A 20,530-nucleotide genomic window follows, 5' to 3' on the forward strand; every position below is an offset into this window, starting at 1 on the left:
GTGTTCAAGGAATAGGAAAATTATAAAAATGTTAGGGTATTCCTCAGCAAGTTGCCTTGCAGCTAATCAAAACACTTTGCTTAATGTGCTTATGTTCTCTACTCAATCCATTAAGTTTTATCATTTGCGAACAAACCACAGACACTTGTATGTACATATTTATCTCTCCTTTGCTTAGTTGCCACCTGCTTGCACGCATTTGTGCTATCAGCATGACAAAACCTTGAGGCAAATATCATTTTAACAATGGCATTTAAATGAATTTGCATGCATAATTAGCCAGCGCTTAGCCGCCGACCTGCACAACTCTCTCACTCGCTCTCCCCCCATCAATTTGAAAGCCTGCCCCCCAGAGGGAGTGAAATTGTGGTGAGTGACATACACCCCGCGGTTATGATGCATGTGTGACATTAACGCAAACATCAGACCAAATTGCTTATCCCAGTGGGTGGCGCGGTACGAAATACGGAATATGGAAATAGAATTGCTTTTAATGAAATTAAGGCAATTCAAATTGAGCGCAATGAATGGGCGGTGGCGGAGTAGTGGGTGGAATATAAATAGGCCTATTTTAAGACTGGTTTATCTCAAGACAAGAGCGCCTGCCACCTGCTCATCTACAGCATCAGCTGCAAGTGAATAACCTTTTTAGAGGTAGCATTGCCCGCAATCCTTTTGTTCGCGTCGAGCTAAAGCCTTTGGAATTTATGATTTGCACTATGCAGTTGGCCAACTTTAAATTGAGCTCATTTTGGCCGAGGGCCAATTAACTTTTCCCCATCTTTCCATGCTGCACAAAAAAAGGAGCATTGCCCGCTCGATTAGCTATCCGCTTGCTGGCTGCATCACCTTGCCAATAATAATTCAAAGCGGCAACTCGCCACAAGCACTTTGAGAACAACTCTGAAAGCCCTTTTGACCAGGGCAGCAATTTTGGGGTTGTGGGCTGCGTTTGTTAATAAAAGACGAATAGATATATTTTGGTCTGCATTATTGCATTTAGTTCCCGATTTCAAATTTCAAATTATCTTTGACTTTCAATTAAGCTGCCCGCGAGTTAAATGCATTTTGAGCGTTACATGATTTGTGTTCTTTGCATAATTAATTAACTCGAATGGGTTTCCATTTAATTACATAAATCATAAATTGATTATTCAACTTGAGTTGATGAAATTGAGCAGAGAATTGTCAGCCTCCACTATTTCTGATATATTTAAAAATATTCATTTGAATAATGCCTCGAAAAAAAGAACAAGTAATGTTTCACACAAACGTGTATAATCAATTATATTCAACAACAAAAAATTATACCTGAAGCTGACTATGAATAGCATCGATTACGACAGTTGCCATATCCTGTACTTGCGCTTACATTCTCTCATCCTTCCTCATCCTCATCCTCATCCTCTTTTTTCGCATTAATGGATAATCTGTCAATAACAAAAAGGTAGCGACACTTTTCAGTTTTTTTTTCGCGCTCTCACTTTGGCATCATTCAACCATCGCGCTGTTGTGTCGATGGAGACTACATGGCAGATCAGCATCATATCCAATGCATCCTTCACGTTGTCATTGATGAATTTCACTTTGATTGTCAGCGCTTTTTCGAGTGTCCTATTTAAATACTCTAAAGTCAATGTTATTGGCTACGACACTTTTACGATCTATTTTTGGAATATTGGTTTTTAATCAAAGAGAAGAGAGAAGTGAAGTGAGTTGGGGATAAAAGAAAACTCTCGAGTAGAATGAATTATAATTTATAGCCTTTGATTTTTGAAATGATTATAATTATTTTTATTATTGAATTATGAATTTTACATTCTTAACACATTTCTTTAAATTATTTATTTTGGTTCATTAAAATTATTTTTTCGAATGAATAAATTGCTTGTCTCCTTTTTTTCCTTATTTTTTTCTATGACTTAAAGTTGAACTGCTTTTGAAAGAGTATCCAAAGTTCGTCACAGGATACAATCAATATATCCTTCTTTTTGTTTCAGTTGGTTCGTGTCCTTTGGCTTTGTCTTGTTGTCATTTTTAATATGTACGCCATTTGCCATAGATACGCGGATATTGGGATACTTTTTGTTACTTTATGGGGGGGCGGCATATTTCACCATGGAGTATGGACAGGGGAGGAAGGGAGGAGAGGCTGTCCCGTTTTACGTGCCATTCGACTGCCATTAGCCATAAAATGGTTGCCCATTTTTGGGGGTCGACCATTTACCATTTACCCAGTTGTCTGTTGGTTTTACGTGCTCTTCCCCTGCAAAACAGTTTCGTAATTATGCTCTTAAAAAATGCATAAAAAAGTGTACTTAAAATGTTAAGTTGTTTTTCACTTTGTTGAGGCAGCAGCAGAGAGTGCAGAATTTAATGACTGAGACAAATATGTTTTCTTTGCGTGTGTGTGTGTGTTTGCGTGAAAATTGTTCATATTATGCATTTTTAACATTGTCGAGTAAATTTTTAATGAACTTTTCTCTTTCTCTTTATGCATTTCAGAACCGAATTAATTAAAATTTTTTTGGGTAAGTGCGACAAATTTGTTCATCAATTTAGTCTTAAGAACGTGTGACTGACTAATTGAAAGTGTTTCTGTTTTGTGACAAATTGTTTTTATTTAATTCATTTCGCTTTAGGTAATTAATTTTTATAGAGTTTTTCAACTCTTCTTTTTTGCCTGCATTTTATGCCCCATAAAGCGACGTGATTTTTATGCCTAGACTAAGCAAATGTCTTGGAAAACGGCGAAAACTTTTTGTGCCATTAAGCAAGTCCCAAACTCATTAACGTGCCTCAAATCGCGCCATCTCCATGCCTTTCACTTCTCGTGTGGAGGCAGCGCCAACTATTTCTTGGTCCAACTGTTTTAATTGCACACGAAATTTAATGCCAACGAATATGCAACGTTTTTCCGTCTAATTGCAGCTGCCTGCCACTAAATTTGGCTGCCCAATGAAGCATGCCACAGCATGCCTAACCTTGCTTGCAGCCTGCGTCTGCTTGCTGCAGCAACCGCAGGCGAAGAAAACGCTGTATCAAGTGCAATGCGAAGTATAATATCGAATTTTTCTGCCATGTTGGCAGAAAATGTTCTACATCTTTTTTTGCCGAATACCCTTATTACAGACATTTTCATTTCTTAATGCAATTCAATGCTCAGTTGAAAGTATTCATAGAGCATGCATCTTTAAAGCGGTATTAAAAATTCATTTAAGATTAGATATTTGGGGAAAACGAATCAACGATATTTAAACATGATTGATTGCTTTGCTTTGGATCGCAGCTCATTTGCCTGTTCGTTTATTAAACACCGTGAATTTTGCTAATTGAATTGGCAACCAATTTTTGATGCAATTTGATTAGATTTTTGGTTTCCTATGAAAAAACTAAATCGATTAATCAATTTTGGGTTGTTTAAGAGGTAATGTCATTTCGCCAAAGCTTAATTAACTGCTCTAATAGCTGGTCACAGCTCTCAATTAAGCACCAGTAAATAGCAACAAAAAAGCATAGAAAGAGGGAATGAGATTGGATTTACCTGCTGCACGTTGAATCGCGTAACGCGCATATTTCATAGCATACTTTTGCGGGCCGCATCAAATTCCGCCTTTGTTTTGCGGCAATTATGCAAAGGGTGCGGCGGGGTAAGGGGGGAGAGAGATGCGTTGGGTGTTGGTGTTTGTTTGTAGGTGAGTGGCTTGGCAATAGCAGCAGGTGAACGTAAGAGACACTCGATAGCTGCGTCACTTGTTTGCCACCAACAGCGTTGCAAGTGGCAGCTCTGTCAGCGTTAATTCTCATACCTCCCCTCCCCAGTTCCCTCCTCGCTGCAATCGAACAGCTCTTACAAGCACTTTTGCACACACACACCAGCACTTTAAGTGCTGTGTATAGAGGTGCACAGTTTGTGTTTCGCATTGAAGCAAGTAATTAATGCGTTTGTGTGCACGATAACATTGATATGTAGATCCCCCTCTTCGATGTACGCGGGTGTGTGTGTGCGCGTTTGAACTGCGTAGCATGGTAAATTCTGAGTTTCGAATGCAACGTTTAGGTATTTGCTTATTCGATTAGACGATGAACATGAACGCTTTTTTGCTGATTCACATTCTTGATTGCGAACAAGGTTTAAGCAGACTTTGCTTGCCTACATCTGCGCTTTTATTAACAACCGACTAACTGTGAATGCTGCTAGCTTAATCAATAGTTAGATAGATAGAGTTTACTTGATGTAGATGTGCGATTTAAAGTAAGCAATGAGTGTATTCAGCAGGTAATACGGATCAGCAATCATCACTTGTTGGTACATATCATGATACCTTATCATTCAATATAATATATTGTAAAACCAGCTAATAAATACCGATTTTTTTTTTACGTATGGGCACACTCTTAACAAGGCCGTAAGTTTAAGAAATTAAAGTATACAATTGTGTATAAGCATTGATATTTAATATGAAAGTTGCAATGCGTCTATACAAAAATATGAAACACAGCCTTGAATAGATTTTGTGAATTCAATTTAAGAAACTTAAACGAGGAATTGCAAACACACAAACCGATGTTCATCTATAAGTGTTAGTATTCATAATATTTGTAAAATATTTTCTTCCTGATACCAAAACATTTTTACGTCTCTGATTATTCAAGCTGAATTCATAAAGTAGTGACCAGTTGTCATAATTAAGTTACCTGCTCATTGCGCCCAATGTTTCCACCTTACGAAAGATAATCACCATTTGACGAAAATCTTTTGCCTAATTGTGATGGGCTTTCTTTTGATTTTCCTTCTTTTGATGGCCCTCTTCTGCATGCTCAATGAGTGCTGTTAATTCAATTGATTTAAACTTTGTGTACATTACTCTCTCCACACACGCCTATAATTATTGCTAACATGTTTCACGCCCCCCCATGTCGTATGTGTGACTTGAAATTTTGACGCAACCATGCATAAATTGATGTGATTTGCTTTGGCGGGGAGGGAGCTTTGTTTGTGTGGTAGATGGTGGTGGGAAGGGGTAGGGAGATGACATGGCTGTGGTACGGCCCTCAATCAAGGGTGCTTTATGGATAGATACCCATTTAAGTACTGGTCACAATTGTCAATTAAATTGTTGCCGTTGGGTTGCACGTTGTCAACTGGCACCTGCCGCAGTAGCTTCTCTCTCTCTATCTCCCTCTCTCGTTCTCACTCCTCCGACACTTTAAAGGTGTTGCTATTCAATTTACATAAAAAGGTAACCAACAGCAGTCCGCAGTCGATGTCTCTCCCCCACCTTCACTCATTCAACCTGTTGCTGTGCAACCCCTTTTTGCGGTTCAATTTCCATGCGTTGATTAAATTTTATAATTTTTACGCACAATTGAGCGACGCGTGGAACGTGGAAGGGAGGAGCCAGAGAATCTGTAAAAGGGAAACGAAAGGTAACTGAATTTATCATAAATTAGTTTCGGAATCTTTCTCATTCCCTTCTCCTATTCGCACCTTGTGTTTCTCTTTCTCTCTCTCTGGTTGCATGATTGACTTTTCAAATTTGTGCGCTTTATAGTTTCCAATCAAAATTGATAGCCAGTGGGAAAGTCGAAAAGGTGCAAAGGGTAAAGCGGTTAGTTATCGGGCAGGTTGCTAATTAAACGCTGTCAACCGTGCGATAAATTAGAACTCATTTCGGATTCGATTCTAAAATGAATCCAAACATGATACATAAATACGGTTTTTGGCTACGCTTGGGGTACAATTTGTATGGCCTACTTTTAGGCAGCTCGGTAGAATGTTCGTAGTTATGTTTATGTTTATCAAGAGGCACATCAACTAAGTACGCAACAATTTATTATTTATATAAGAAACCATAAATGCTGAGAGCTGTAATTTGTTGTCCGAAGTTTCATAAAAATATTAAGCATTTATTAGAAACAAAATAATTGAGTTGATATACATATGATTTAGTTTGTGTGTGCTTCATTTTAACTGAAAAAACTATATAAAATTTATGTAAATTTAGAGATAATTTTTTTGGCAACGCAATTATTTTGTTGTGCATCTTTTAAATAAGAATATATCCTTGAATTTCAATGTAGAATGGCTGTAGAATTTAGATCCAAATTTACGAATTTGTTTTCTGGCATAAACTGTATGGCTTTACTGTGAAGGTTCAATAAAGAAACTGGAGTTACCTACTCTGATAACATTGTCTTTAATTCATTTCATTGGATGCAGGATTTCAAACTTCTTCAGATTAGCATTTATCAGGAAAATATTCATCCACAAAAGCATCTTTTGAATTAGCTTTTGAATATGAAGTTTCCACTTTTTTTTTACGTTATGTTACTGGATTTTGCCAATTGAAGAATTTAATTTCGTAATTGAATGATCAATATGAACGGATGTCCGTATTTGACTCGGCACGCCAGCTGAACCCTTCTGTCTGTCTTGCCGGGCTTGCCACTTGACTTGGCTTTTGTGTAACAAGCAGCAATTTAATTGAAAATTTATCAGTTTCACATTTCATTTGCATTTCAGTCAAATGCTACCATTCTGCTCGATACACATACGAGAAAATATATATGCCTGGACTCGAATGTAGCTCAGAGGTTATCCAACACTTTTCCAATTTGCATCGTTGACATTTTTCGTAAATTTCAGACATACAGAGGTTGAGGATGCGGTTGGGTTCAGTTTGGGTCTCCAAAAACAATTTCCACAAGTGCGCACCTCACAAATATGGTTATGAATAGAAGGAATGAATACAATGAAATTGTTTTAATATATTTTTTTTCTACTTTGCTTATTGCCAAAATATTTCAATACCCTCTTTTATGATAGATGAAAGTCTGCATATGTTAGAAATATTCTGATGATAGGAAGAGGGTATCTTTTTGATTCAGCATTTATTTATCAAAAATTCCTCGTTATTTGCAGCTTGGCATTTCTGAATGCCAGACAGTTACTGGCAAATATTTCGAATTTTAAGGCAATTCCTCTGCAGGTCCGTATCAGTCTAATTAAGTGATGGCACCGATGCTAGTTATGGTTTAGTGGTAGTTGCTGTAGTTTGAGGGTAGCTGTTGGGCTCGTCTGTGTCCGTTTATTGATTTTTGGTGCTGCTCGGCTGCGATAAATTAATTAAAATAAATGAGAAATTTGTTTACTTGTGCATGGCACTCCCATAAATGAAATTATTTTCCTTTTTAGCCACCACAAACGTGTATTGAGATACAATTTCTAAGTCGAAGTAAAATATAAGTTATTTGGCAAATATTTCATGTTACCAATTACTTAATACACCGAATGCCTTTCAACTTATCGAACAATAAGTAGCAATTTAATAAATGTGAAAAGAAAACCTTTACGATAAGTTGCAAAATATTTTGATACATGATAAAAAGATATTTTATCTTTGTGCCCCACCAAATGAATGTATCAGGCAGAAGGAACCTTAGAGTATAGTCTTGGTCAGCGTCGACAGTCGAGACTATGATATATATCATAGCCCTGCGCATCTGTCTCTCTGTTCGTCTGAGTATTGAAGTTTTTGGACCTTAAATTTTCGATAAATAAAAGTTTTTGACAAAATTTTCGAGTATTAGCTACTTTTTGTTGACAATTTTCTACATTCTGTACTTAATTAAATATTCTGAGTGAAATAGCATATATACCTAAATATAGCATTTGGTATATTTAAGTATTTTTCATTAGCTGCGTTTGGCTATCAAAATTTTTATACCGAATGAAATATTTTGAGTGTAATAGTATATCGATATACTAAATATGACTTTTGGTATATTTCAGTATTTTTGTATATTATAGCGTATTAATATGTATAGTATTTAAAAAATATTTTTATCATCGCATTACACAGCAAAAGGTAGATTTTAGTATTTTTTATTATTCTTATTTATTTTAAGCATAATATCGCATTGCTTTTATTGATAATAGGTAGCGGGTAATCTCGCAGTCGTGCGACTTCATCTTTCGTAATGTGTAACATTTTCTTACTATATATTGAGTACCACTTTTATATTAACTGATTTAGAAGGGTATTAGTTAACCTAGTTCTTGCAGATCTAGTCTCTTAAGTATTGTGGCTTGAACATCAATATTGACGTTGAAATGCTATTCGCAAATATCAACACATGCGGGAATATTGCGCTTGTGGTTTGTTGGCAAACGTAAAGGCTAAATGTTGCTGTTGTCATTTGACTAATTCAATCAATAGCAAATTTGTAATGGAACCCTTTGAACAGTGTCCGCAATAATTTAATGGATTACTGCACATTTGTATGAAGGCAGACGTCAGAGGATTTCTTGCCACAAATACTAATTAATCAGCTTGCTATTGATTAAACAACCGCAATTCGTAAATGAGCGCACAATTCGAGCTGAGGAAAATGTGCAAAATGTCTGTGGGAAAATGCGGATCGGTTAATCATTAATCCGCTTTCCACACCATCTTTATTTGGCGTGTGTGTGTCAACCGCATTGGGCCAATGAGCTTTAATTGCTGTTTACGGCGTTTTCTTTAACATCGAGTAAAGTTCAGGCGTTGTTTGAATTTATGGAATATTTACTTTACTGTGTGGGTGAGATGCCTCAAAAAAACGAAGTTATTTTTCATAATTTACAACCCCATTGACGATATTGTTATGGTTATCACATTGGCGCCAGCTGAACGCGTTGTGTCGAGTCGAGTCGAGTCGCTTGTTATTAAGCATAAAAATAAATTAATAACAGCTTGTCATCACACACGCACTCTCTGTCTGTGTGTTTTGGGTGTGTGCGTGGGTGTTTGTGCTGCCTGCATTAAGAGGCAGTCAGTTAATATTCTTAACGCAAATATTTTAACGATGTCGATGCGAAGTTTTGCGTGGCTTTTTACTGCCGCAAAATATGAAAAGAACTCTGAAACTTCAGAGGTCGTTCAAGTTTATCAGCAACGAGCATATGCAGCTTGACTCATAAACGTTTTATATAGAGAATAGGGAGAAAAGGCAATAAGATAGCGCATTAAAATACACTGCACTTCACAAGGTCTCAAATTTAAGAAGAAGCTGACAAATTAGATTAATCTGAAGTTCGTATTTCCCGAAATTTGAATTGAAGTTTTTGAGTGGAGAGAATCTTTATATTTTGCTGCATTATTTAGTACGAACACCCAAACAATAACTTGTTAAAATATTATATGTAGAAGGATAAAATAATGTAGAAAGATAAATATGTTGTGTTTTTTTAGTGAACGCTTTCTTTATTTGCATAAATTTGAATTATTTATAAATTATAATTTGCTTATAAATAAGTGCTTTTAATGTGGGAGTTCCAATTTATTCAAATTGATTTTGAATTTTTATAAAAGAGACAGCAAAACAGAGAACAGCAGAGTATCTATCCTTATTATTTTGATTAGATTAACCAAATATTTCATTTCCACAAATTTACATGCTGCTTTTGTGCACATAAATATAAATGGCATACATTTTTTTTTTTAGCTATTTCATAACAAATATTGGCGAGCTTCAAATGTTTTGCAGATTCGTTAGAATCAAAGCATCCGTTTTCAGTAGAAATTTGTTGCGAATACGCTTATTTCCTTTCTAACCCGAACCCTTGCGGCACAGCTTACTGCAATCCAAACTTTACGATTACCTTCATCTCTCCGCTCAGCTCGACCCCGCAGCGTGTCGCGCATTGAAACGTTTATATCGGAATTATATTGCATTTTTATTACCATCGCGTATAAATTTTTACTTTGGTTTTCGCATGGTTTTGCTGCCGCCAGGCACGCAACATTTTAAAAAACAATTTTGCCAGATACAATTTCTTGTGTATTATCGCCGAAAAGTATGCAAGCACAAGCCCAAACACACACATATATACAGAAGCGTGCGCACGCACACTTAAGCAAACGGCGACAGCCACAAACACACACAAAGCTGCAAATAAACGTAGACCTCTGGCAGCACACATGGCGTATACGCAATTTTATTTGCATGCCAGACAGACAACGACATTGCCGTCCACCCTGCGGCTGCTTATCACTTTATATATGTCTGTCTCTCTCTCTCTTTCTCTCTCTGTCTGTGTGTGTTTGAAATTGGGTCTCGTGTCCCTGCTGTTGTAGCACTTTGTGTGGCAGCCGATGTTGCCGATGTGTTGCGTGTTCCGCAATATATTTTCGCCGCAATTTCGACCTGTAATTAGAAGAGAGTTAAGTAGTGACACAGCACAAATTGGCTCGCATTCAAATGAGAAATGTACTCGAACTACATTAGTCCTCTAATTATCTGTGTTGCGGGGTAAAAAGCTTTCTCGTTTCTACTTTGCGATATTACGTCTATAATTTTGTTCTTTTTCTGTTTAACAGAAGTGTCTGTATGATAATTTCTCTTTATGCTTTTTTCGTATAATTTTTTCTCAGACATAAAATAAACAAGTTTACAGGGGGCAAAGTAAATAATACGAGGTGACATTATTGTTGGGGCTGTGTGCGTATTATAAACTCAGAAAGTGGAGAGAAAGAGAGAGAGAGAGAGAGAGAGTATTTAAGGGGGAGGATGATGACTGATTTTTTATTGTTTCTGGCAAAAGGTGTCGGCTTTAATGCATTTTCATGCCTTATTTAAAATGATTTTCGGTTTGCCTCGCAGGAAATTATTTTCATTTATTGCCTTCGTAGCGGAAGCATCAGAGACAACCCAGGATCGACAGGACGAGGCCTGCCATGGGTAATGCTACAGTTAATCATTGTGCGGTTGCGGTAATTTTTCAGCTCAATTAAGTGCGATATTATAAAGGCAGGCCACAAGTGAACTCACATATTCACTTTTATTCACTGTGAGAAAATATTCATAAATTTCAATTTGCAAAGACAGCAAATAAATAAACGTTAAACAAAACCGAATGCCATGCCGCAGGAGTTAAAAACACACACACACACACACAAACACAACACTAAATTAAAACTCAACCTGAACCACAGCAGCATCAGCAGCAGCAGCAATATGGCTGAAGAGGAGAACTCAAACGAATTGGACGCTGGACGTTTAATTAATGGAGTGGAAAGAACATACAAGTTCAGTTGAATTAGTGGCAAACGGCAAAAGACAAACATCAATATGAAAACACACAGACACAGCAAGCGAAAGAGAAAAAGAGGCAAAGAGTGCGGGGGGAGACAGAGTTGAAACTCAAAAAGGGCCTCGGGGCAGAGTAAAAGCATCACAAAGCAAAGACAAAGGAAAACAAATAAGAATGATGTGCACCAGATTGGGCTGCTAGTTCCTACCCTCTACACTCTAAGCTTCGATACAAATGAATTTTGTATATGCCAGACTATGTAATACCGTCTAGAATTTAATGAAAGCAAATGATACTTGATTACATCGACCCATTCAACAAACAGCCTTTGTTTAGGGTATTTAGAAGGAGAAGAAGAAGTTGAAAGAACTGTAAGACTTCAAGCCTGACAGCTCAGCACTTTGTGATGCAAACGAGTTTGGCATGCGAGTTTCCACATTATCTAAATGTAGATGATATGGCAATACGACGACGCCCCCAAAAAAAGCAAAAAGCAAAATCAGAGGGAACAGTGACATTTGACATTTCAATAAGCGTCGGCTGGTCGGCCAAAATCCAATGCAATGACAAAGCATTAGCTAAGAAATGAAATCCATTGGCAAAGGGACAACATCAGTAGCAGCAGCAGCAGCAGGAGAACCGAAAACCCTGGCTAAATCAATACTTATCTTTTTCGAGCGCCAAAAGTTGCGCCTCCTAATGCCGAGGGCGTCTTCACAGTGTTTTTCTCATTCTCATTTTCATTTTCATTCTTTTACTTATAAAGCTTCTCATTCACTTTGTGTTCTGTGTGCTGTGCAAGGGGCGTTGCGGAAGCTTTTTCAGCTATCTTGTAATTGAATGTACACCACACGGCGTATACGCAATGTCTGCTAGTGGCTTGTCCTTTGGCATCCGCAACTGTTTAGCATAGTCGTAAGCCTTTCCAATGCAAATCTATTGCCATTCACTTTATTTATGCCACTCGCTTATTGGTTTATTTGTATAATTTTATGTATTCCCTCCCCGTTTTCTGTCTTGTCATTTGCTATGCAAATACCGCTTTGCATTGGAATTCCATAAACTTTTGGCTTGATTTTCAATTTGTGCATTGCGTCGTCGGAGTCAACAAAGAGCACTACAAAGCAATAACTAAAATGTCTACAGAGTTAAGTGGTTGCTTTTATTGTTTGAGAAAGTTTTATTTCTATTTTATTTTGGCATTTTATTAATTTAAGGAATTTCTTCTTGTCTTTTTAGGTAAGCAGAGATTGCTTTAAAATATTACTAATTATAAGAAACGTTTTTCTTATGCTTTATGAAGTCGGTAAGCTAAAAACATGAAATCATTCCAGACCTAACATCATCTAATTCAATTCCCTTATGCACATATCAATTTCAACATCTGTCTGACACGAGCTTATCAATATGCATAGCATGAGAGATACAGCCGAATTTGATTACCACTCATATTTTATACCCATTCAAAAAGTTAACAGAAAAAAGGAGAGAAAGAAACAAAGAACTGAATGTCGGCAAACAGGCAGTAAAAATCATGGCACGTCTTTTCCGAAAAGTGGAATGAAAAAGGGAAATGTTAAAAGTGTGCAAAAGTTTTGTGCGCGCGCGAGTTTTTCGGTGCTATGGCAATTAGAAACATATTTCACCATTGTTGCCACAGACATGTTTTAATGGCAAATAAAAATGGCGTCGCCGCAGACATGTTTGTGCATGGCGGCAAACTGTTTAAAATGGCACAAGCAGCAGGCCAATGGAAGGGGCAACAATAAGCCAGACAGACAACAGGCACCGGAAATCGCCAGACAAAGGGTGGAAAAGGATTTCATTGTTATTATTTCATGTGTGTGTATGAGTTATAATAAAAGCAAAAAGAGCGGAGTTGACATTGCTCGACTGAAGGATATCTATGCGTATTTCTGTAAAATATCGAACCCATTTTTGTGCGGATAAAAGATTGTTGAACACAGCCGCCGGTGTAAGGCAACCGTGCAAGTCCAATCAGATGGTGCTTGCTCGTGTCTCCTTTGTCTACGTCCGAGTTGGACGTCTCATTCAATCAGAAGCATCAATCAGTTCGTCGTGTGAAAGGTTTTTGATGGTGGGTTCGAGTTCGAGTGGAGGAACAAAAGGCTTCAGCGGATTTTCAACTTCATTTTTGTCGATTTCGTGAGCAATCAAGCGCAAATGCTTCTCTGTTTCAGCCGAGGCAGGCGTTTGCTCCACTCCATCTCCATTGCCATCTTCATCGCCAGCGTCAGCTTACCTGTCCAACATGGCCACGTATTTATTAAGTCATGACGCTGAATGGCAGGCCATTCAGAAAAAACAAAAAAAAAGATGTGTAAAGAAAAGAAAAGAAAGATACAAGCTTGAGCTAAAGCATTCAACGCTTGATCCTTCGCACAGAGCAAACACAGCATTCCATTCATATCTTAAACGTCATCATCCAGCTGGGTATCATCATTATCATCAAGGTTATAGCTGTCCTTCTGGTTTTGGATGTGCTGTTCTTGTTTACCTTATTGTTCCTTTTACACTTTGCTACGGCTTCGACTTCTGGATTTTGCTTCGCATTCATTGATTGCTTTTGTGCATTTTTGAGTGTACAAAATCGTTTGGAGTTCAATTTCTCGCATTTGATGTCATTTACGCCTCATTGACGTCGTTTTTTTTTTTTTTTTTTTTTTGATCCACAATCATCGAAGTGCCGACAAGTTAACAAATCATTCTGCTGCGGCTACGATAGTGATTTGTTCCCTGAGTTGATTAAGTAAATGTGGAAGTACGACAACGTTTTATAGCAATAGTTTAACTCGAATAATGCCTTTTTTGTCTGGACATCACTGAACTTCTCTCTTTCATGTCTCATCGGGCTGACATTTGATACGGCTCATTATGCACAGCGAAGAAGGGCAGGGGACAGTTGAAAGTTGAAGCATAATGCTTTCTGAAAACTTCCACAACATTTGACGAGTGGAAGACCCCGGAAAATCATTTAAAGTTTTCTTTATGGCGACGCCGTCACGACTTTTTTGCCAGGCGAACAAACATGATTTTATTCCAGCATTTTGAACTCGAGGGCAACTGCTCATTAGTTCAACAACTGAATTTGCACTCTCAAGTATATTAGATAAATATGTTGGTGTTTGTAAGGCTGCTGCCTGCACATTTCAATCAATGTGGAAACGTTGTACCGCATACTAAGAAGTCCAACAGCTGATGATGGAATAAAAAGATGGCAAAAAAAAGTTACGCCAAATTGAATTCCGTGCAAAAGTTTTACGCGTTTTGTTCTCGCCAGAACCTTTTTGCGTTCGCTATGCTTTCAACATTTTTTGCTTGTAAAAAACAGAAGAATAGAAGCTATGTATGATGAACTAAAATACTAAATACTTTAGCTAACAAAAAAGCACATCATTAAGTAAAGCACTTTATATACTTTATGTGCTAAGAGGTATTTGCTAGTCGATCGCCTGGATTTGATCTTATTGAGACCAGTCATAAACTGCTGTAAAATTATTGATAGAGCGTTGTAGGCGTATACGTAATATTATTTTTGTAACAACTGTACCGGAAACATTATGAACCTGATTTGCAGTCGACTGTTTTGCCTGACTGCCTGCTTGCTGCCTGCCAGTTGCAGCTGTCAGTCGGCAAAGGAAGAAACATGAACGAAGCACAAAGAACGAGAGAGAGAGCCGCACACAATGGCGAACGGAAGTGGAAGTCGCTTATCCAAGCAGCTTTCCCAATGCCGCCATTCTTCTCTTGGTTCACTTGGCTGTGTTGCCTTGGCTGTCGCTTAGACTATTTTATTAGTAGGGTTTCTTTTTCTTGTGCAGCACTCGCGTACACATTTGCATATCAATTTGTTTCATTCGTTTCATTTAAAGCTCTGCTGCATTTGCAGCTCCTTTCAAATGTCGTTGCATACTTTTTGGCGCTGAGTGCTTTGCACATTGTGTGTAATTTGCTCTGTTATTTTGTTATTGTATCGTGTGGCTTCTCGCATTGCATATAATCGCACAAGAACGAGAAGCGTCTCCCATTTTTGTATACATATATTTTCAAATATTTTGCTGACTTGTTTATTGGCTATTGTTTTTTTTTTCTCTTTCCTTATTTCTGTGCTTAACGCGTTGACAAATGGCAAAAGAAGGCGCAAGTTATTGGATCTTGGCAAATTGCTTGAATATCTAGAATTTATGACAGTACCATAAATTACACAAATATTCTGGCTACGCAAATTTAATTTCAGAGAATGATGTAAGAGATGCTCAGCTTATTTTGAGAATTGATTTACTGAAATAAATATTTAATTTACATATTCACATTTTATTTGACAATCTCAATGATCGCTAATTGGTTTCATGTCGAGTGTAAACAATTAAATTAATTTCGCTTTTTCGTAGCTGAAACTATAAAAAGCAGATTGCTGTTAGTTACACAAACTCATGTAAATAAATTTGCCAGGCAATCTATTGTGCATATATGTAAATTTGAAAGTGCTTTGCCACTCAAACATGCAGATTAAAAAAGAACATAAAAAAGTAGAGAGAGTGAGAAAGAGAGATAGCGTAAAAAAATCTGCATTGTCATTTGTTTTGACATTCCGTTAATAACTGAAAATTAGTATTTCCTGCTGTCAGCATGGTTTGGAAATTGCACGACAACCAAAAACAATGAATGTGTTAGAGATGCATAAAAAACGGAGAATCGAAGGAGAATTTGAATTGTGTTGGTGAGTGCAGAAAAAAGCAATTAAAATCGGGCAGTGAGTGAGAACTTCAGATACCCTATAAGCTGTTTGGATTTAAAGTCGTGTCAAATATAGATACCCTGTAAGCTGAGTAATTAAATCAAATAAAAGAGTTGCCAATTTGGATAAATTAAAATTCTGTGAAATTCATAAGTGAACAATTTAATTTTTAGTTAAGGAAATTTACAGAGTATTTGGTAGAGGTATTTTGTATTTTCTCAGCTTCGTGATGCTGTCACTTGATTGTAGTGCAATTGCAAAAAAAAAAGTGCTCAACTGGTGTAATTTCAGTTACTTAAAGCAAGTAAAACAACATTGGGATTTTTTTTGCATATGCATGAGGATTCACTGTACTCGCATGTTGTATGCTTGCGTCTGTGTGTGCATGACAGGATATGTCAGAGAAAGAGTCTGCAACATGGCGATGCGTCGCTAAGCTTGCCACTCGAACGAGCTTAAGGGTTATGGCAACGCCCAGAAGGGGGAGAAGTTGCACTTTGTGCTGCATCAGCAGCAGAATGCAGCTGCTTATGAAGCTTTGTGTAAATATGTGACTGAAGAGCCGTTGAATAAGTGGAGTTGCCTATATGTTGTATAGTGTGTGTGTGTGTGTGTGTGTGTGTGTGTGTGTGTGTGTGTGTGTGTGTGTGTGCTTGTTTGTGTGTGGGGGCATGCAACTCATTAACAGCTAAACATTGCACAAACACACACATGCATACAAACAGTCTCTGGGCGAAGGGTAAACGCGAGAGCAGCAGAGTTCGTTGTCAAAATGTCAACAGGAGGAACTTTCTCGATAGTTGTTGTTGCCATCGCTAAACAGGTTGCAACCGTGGCAACAACAGCAGCAGCAACAACAATTTGTCATGCAAATATAACAACAGGCAACACGAAAAGTTTGTGCAACAATCTGAACTAGTATAAAGCAAACAGCAGACCCAGCGTCAACTTTCTAATTGTTTAAATTGCACACACAAACCCGCACCTTAAACTATCTGTGTGCAGTGTCTGTGTGTGTGTGTGTGTGTGTTGATATTGTTGTGGCACAGCCTTACACGGGGCTTTTTGGCTTTTCGGCTTCAATTTTATTGACGTTCCAAACTCGAAAAGCCAACGAAATAAACTTTATGACAATTTGATTGTGGTGAGCTGCAACAACAAAAAATGGGAAAAATATATCACTAGAAAACCGCCGAACCAATCAAAACTTTGCAGCAATTTTAACAAACCAAATTTTCGCAAATTCTTTATCACAACTTAAATGAAGTCATGAATTTGGTTTTAATGCAAGCTAACTATTATTTTTTAGAGCATAAAGCGGAAATGCGTACAATTCTTGTGATGTTAGTGCCATTTGGCAGCATATTTGCCACTTGGCAGCATAATAAAAGATTAATCGCCGCGAAATCAGCAACGCAACTGCTGGCAAAATGAAACCAATCCAAACGGAACGAGACGAGGCGAAACGAAACGAAGAACACGGCGCATTGCATACTTTTTGGCGCCAAGTTTAATTGAAATGGCAACATGCGGCGCCACAAAAACTGTGTGAGGTGTAAATTGCCAGGAAAAAAGCCAAGAGCGAGAGAAAGAGAGAAAGAGAGAGAGAGAGAGGGAGAGAGGGAGAGAGGGGGAGATGGCGGATAGAGCAAGCTATGAATAGACACGAATAAATTTCATACAAACAACTGCCAGCATCCCATATCCATGCCCATGCTCATGGCCCGAATTCTTTGCCCCACTAGCTTGCAGCATGCTGTGCATACTAATAACCATGCCACTTTTTGTGCCCCACGTCCAATATAGTCAAACGAAGTATACCCTAGAACGGCTGTAAATACGAGTGTGGCCCAAAATTCAGCCAGTTTTCCTAACACTAATTGCAGGATATTATAGCGTCGTATATCCTTTTTTTCGCTGCCATCTGTTTGGGTTTTAGTCCCCACAACTGATGTTCTCTAATGCCATTGTTGCTGCTGCGCATATTACGGCTGTTGATTTGTTGATTTACATTTCGTTCACAAAAATAATGCCACAAATGAGCGCCGCAACAGTTCGGATTTGTGCGGCATAGCAGAGAGTGGAAATCAGCGTTTTAGATTTTTAGTGCCAACCTTGATTGTTGCCACAGCAATGGCAACAGAAATTGTCAACATTTTAATGTGTATGCTCACGCTTAATGTGACACGTCAATGTCACAAGTGGCAAGTGACTGCTTCCTATCTACTTTACCATGCCAGCAACTTGCATCGCGTACTTATCTGTGACTTTTCCTGTGCGACAGATTTACTCTATAAAGCAATGGAGTTTCAGCTGCTTAATGTTCAATACTTACTTCAATTAAAAACAGATCGAATGCCTGCTACTCATTCTTTTTTCTATTAGCACTAATAAACTATATATAAATTAGTATATGAAAAATGACTGAAAAATCTCTATGTGGTATATTAATTTATTACTACATTTAAAATACACCATTTATTATCACGAATAAAATATAATTAAATTAATATACGAAAAATATTAAAACTTACCAAAATCTCTTTTTGGTATAATGATATATTACTACTTTTAAAATATACTGTATAGCACAAAATATACCAGATTGTAATTGGCATAACTTGTATTTTTTTTAACTCAAATTTAATTTATTAATTAATTTAATTAATTAAGTTTCCCATGTTGTAACGATATGATTAGAAGTATTCTTTGTGAGTTTTCCACGTAGTTATCTGCTAAGAAATAAAATAAAGTTTTATCAATTCATGTAGTAATGCTATATCTTAAAATTTACATTTTGTAGAGCTTGTATTTTTTTTAACTCAAATGAAATTAAATGCTTCTCAACAATTAAATTCCTTGAATACCTTTTTTTCTTCTTTGTAATATATTAAAGTACATTTTGTGGAGCCTTTAAAGCTTAAACATCTATCCGAAAATACAAGTACACAAAAAAAATCTTCAAAAATATTTATGCTAATAATAGAGTATTTGTGGAACTGTTTGCCTTGCAAAGATACCTTTATCCTTGCATTTTAGTATTAAATACTGCAGCAAGAGAAAAATGGAGTTTGAGGAATAATTATGCTGCCATTGTTGAAGAAGAAGGAGCATGTGAGCAGCGAGAGTTGAAGTGAAGTTGGGTTATGGATGATGAGAGCCTCTTTACAGGTAGCACTTGAGGCAAAGAGGAGCAGTTGTTGTTGCTGCTGCTGCTACTGTTGTTGTGCTTATTGTTACCGAAGCTGCCTTTGTTTTGCATAAATTTTGTAAAGACTTGGAAAGACTTTTAGGCGAACGTCTTTGTTGAGCCCAAAGACAGAAAGAGAGAGAAGCCTGCATTAAGCGTAAAGCGTTCTTTTTTTCAAGGCGCTACTGAATGGCAGAGTCGGCCATCTTTTGAGTTAATTTCGCAAGTGAAAGCAGATATTCCCCGATCTCGCTCCGACGCTTATGACACATGTAGAACATGGCGCGTTGTTTTTCATTAATTTTATGCCTGGCCATGGAAAATCAATTAAGTTCTCTTGCGTGCAACGAAAGCTGGATTTTACATTTTTTCCTCTTTTTTACCCTTCAGTTGCAGTTCACTCCATTTTTTTGCCTGGCATTCATTTCACTTTTGTTTTATTTTTTGGTAATCTGAATTCCAGTTTGCACATTAAGAACGAGGTCCGCGTTGAAGGCAAAAATATCCATTTTAATGAAATTATTCGGGATGGTGTAATACTCAGAGCAGTTCATTCGAAATATCAACGGATTGAAGTTCCTGATCAAATAATTACATTCCTGCGGCCCATTCGGTTGAAAAAGATGAAATTCTTAACGCAGTTTCATATTGAAAGGATTCTTTAACACAAGCGCAATTATTAAATAAATTGTGGTGCTTTATGCTTTATGGGCATAAAGTAAATAAATGACATTTCTTTAAAATATCTGAGTAATAATTCACTCAAACCATTGACTTGGCTTTAACATTGCCATTAGCTGATTTGCAAAAGGCATTTTGTGCAGCCTTTTTAGAGTCACGCACAAAAGTATGCAACAACTTTTGTTTTTTCGTTTGAGGGTATCAAGAAAACACGACTTTAATATACCCAGCATAAGCAAAGCATAGAGACAAATTCTCGAAGAGAGAAAACTGCATTCCGCATACGACATGTGGTACAGGGTATGCCTAGAAAATGTCGTTTTGTTTGCCGTTTTTGCATCTGTCTCTCTCACTCTCTCGCTCTCTCTCTCTCTTTTTCTGTGTTTTTTTCGTTGCTGTGCTGACACTTTGTGTGAATGCTGATGGTTTCCCCAGACTCTGCACCTCAGCGGCACTTTTCTTCTTAATGTTTTTTCCTGCCTTTTCATTGGGAATGCGAGAATGGCAGAGAGAAAGAGAGTGTGGCAACAAAGAGGTAGCCGCTGCTCTGCGGGCGTTAACCGAGCTCGTTTGTTGTTGACTTTGTGCTCCAGTTGCAGCAACAGCAGCAACAGCAGAGGCAGCAGCAACCGCAGCCGCGATTGCGGCTTGGCACAAACCGACAAAAAACGGCCGCCTTTCGCGTTAGAAAACTGCATATTTGGCTTACTGGAAACTATCATTAAACAAGTAAAACGACCACAGGAGGAGGAAGCTGACGTCTAAGAGCAGCCACACAGAGTTTTACATACACACTCACCATATGAACTAAAAAGAACAACAA

General features: G+C 37.6%; 1 protein-coding gene across 3 annotated transcripts in view; it reads left to right on the forward strand.

Moving 5' to 3' along the window:
- The window catches only part of LOC117574052 (furin-like protease 1), a 164,208-nt gene that overhangs the window by 73,160 nt on the left and 70,518 nt on the right, over window positions 1-20,530 (forward strand). For 2 of the 3 annotated variants that reach the window (XM_052008234.1, XM_052008236.1), the window contains exon 3: window positions 2,506-2,531. The exons of the other annotated variant lie outside the window; for it this stretch is intronic. The gene's annotated coding sequence lies outside the window, so the exon portion shown is untranslated. The remainder of the gene's footprint in view (window positions 1-2,505; window positions 2,532-20,530) is intronic. 3 annotated transcript variants of the gene reach the window in all.

The sequence above is a fragment of the Drosophila albomicans genome, chromosome 2R (assembly GCF_009650485.2).
Source record: "Drosophila albomicans strain 15112-1751.03 chromosome 2R, ASM965048v2, whole genome shotgun sequence".
In the NCBI taxonomy this organism is placed as follows: domain Eukaryota; kingdom Metazoa; phylum Arthropoda; class Insecta; order Diptera; family Drosophilidae; genus Drosophila; species Drosophila albomicans.